We start from the raw sequence: 1,531 nt of genomic DNA, 5'->3' as shown, positions 1-1,531 counted from the left end.
TGGCCTATGGCCCACAATAAGATTTGAATCAGCTTGAATTGAATGGAATTGAATTGAATTGAATTGAATTGAATTGAATTGAATTGAATTGAATTGAATTGAATTGAATTGAATTGAATTGAATTGAATTGCGTTTATGAGAACAGAAGTCTCAGTTGTTGTGTTGTGTGTGTACTTTCGGTTCACCCGGTTCAGAACCGGGTGAACCGGCGGTTCTCTTATGAAGACACACCGCCAGTTCTTCACTGGCTCTCCGTCATCGTCGTAGCCTACGACTCGTATGCAAGGTACTCCAATATGTGCTGGTTTGGGTCTAGGTTCTCAGGATTGCACCTTCGAGGCATGATGAGAGTCACAATAGCTGAGGCCGATCGAACAAAGATGATCAAATCATCGTGAGGTGATCAGGAACGAAGCCGGCATAAGAGAGTTCTACACATGAGCATTGCCATGAGCGCGCGCCTGATCGATCGACGTCGTCTTTCATACACAACAAGTGAGTCAGGCCCATATTCGTGGTCTTTTGGAGTCCACTAGTTGCAACAACAACCTCAGAATCCATCAAGAAACTACAGGTTCGTCGTTTTTCGGCGTTTATTTTACATAATTCCCGAAAATGCAGGTATTATTCCCCAATATAATTCCTTAATTCCCTTCCCCGGGAATATTCCCGGGAATAATAGGTATAATTCCCCACTTTCAGCCACCCTGGTGTGGAGTCTAACCACGCCATAGAATTCCACAATGAAACGCATACCACAATTCAAGTGGTGCAACAATTTGGTACTAAATTTCAGTGAAAAATTACGAAATGCAGTCGGTTTCCGACAAACGAACTCAGAGCAAGCCTTCTGCCGGAGTTGAACCGACGACCTCCCGCTTACTAAGCGGGTGCTCTACCAACTAAGCTAAGAAGGCACGGTCTTGCAAGTCTAAAGTCTAACCATGTCGTGAAATTCCACAATGAAACGCATACCACAATTCAAGTGGTGCAACAATTTGGTACTAAATTTCAGTGAAAAATTACGAAATGCAGTCGGTTTCCGACAAACGAACTCAGAGCTAGCCTTCTGCCGGAGTTGAACCGACGACCTCCCGCTTACTAAGCGGGTGCTCTACCAACTAAGCTAAGAAGGCACGTTACCTCGAGTGTGGAGTCTAACCATGCCATAGAATTCCACAATGAAACGCATACCACAATTCAAGTGGTGCAACAATTTGGTACTAAATTTCAGTGAAAAATTACGAAATGCAGTCGGTTTCCGACAAACGAACTCGAAGCAAGCCTTCTGCCGGAGTTGAACCGACGACCTCCCGCTTACTAAGCGGGTGCTCTACCAACTAAGCTAAGAAGGCACGATCTCGCAAGTTTAAAGTCTAACCATGTCTTGAAATTTCACAATGAAACGCATACCACAATTCAAGTGGGGCAACAATTTGATACTAAATCTCAGTGAAAAATTACGAAATGCAGTCGGTTTCCGACAAACGAACTCAGAGCTAGGCTTCTGCCGGAGTTGAACCGACGACC

At 44.4% G+C, this 1,531-nt stretch overlaps 3 non-coding genes across 3 annotated transcripts; all 3 read right to left on the bottom strand.

Moving 5' to 3' along the window:
- Positions 1-845: 845 nt before the first annotated feature.
- Pmar_PMAR009464 lies at positions 846-918 on the bottom strand. The gene has a single exon. It is a non-coding gene; the product is annotated as a tRNA-Thr (tRNA).
- Positions 919-1,064: 146 nt separating this feature from the next.
- Pmar_PMAR009463 lies at positions 1,065-1,137 on the bottom strand. The gene has a single exon. It is a non-coding gene; the product is annotated as a tRNA-Thr (tRNA).
- Positions 1,138-1,283: 146 nt separating this feature from the next.
- Positions 1,284-1,356, bottom strand: Pmar_PMAR009462. Its single transcript has one exon. It is a non-coding gene; the product is annotated as a tRNA-Thr (tRNA).
- Between the last annotated feature and the right edge of the window lie 175 nt (positions 1,357-1,531).

This window comes from Perkinsus marinus (assembly GCF_000006405.1).
Source record: "Perkinsus marinus ATCC 50983 genomic scaffold scf_1104296954802, whole genome shotgun sequence".
Taxonomy (NCBI): domain Eukaryota; phylum Perkinsozoa; order Perkinsida; family Perkinsidae; genus Perkinsus; species Perkinsus marinus.
The sequence above is the reverse complement of the archived record's forward strand: the minus strand, read 5'-3'. Positions and strand labels throughout refer to the sequence as shown.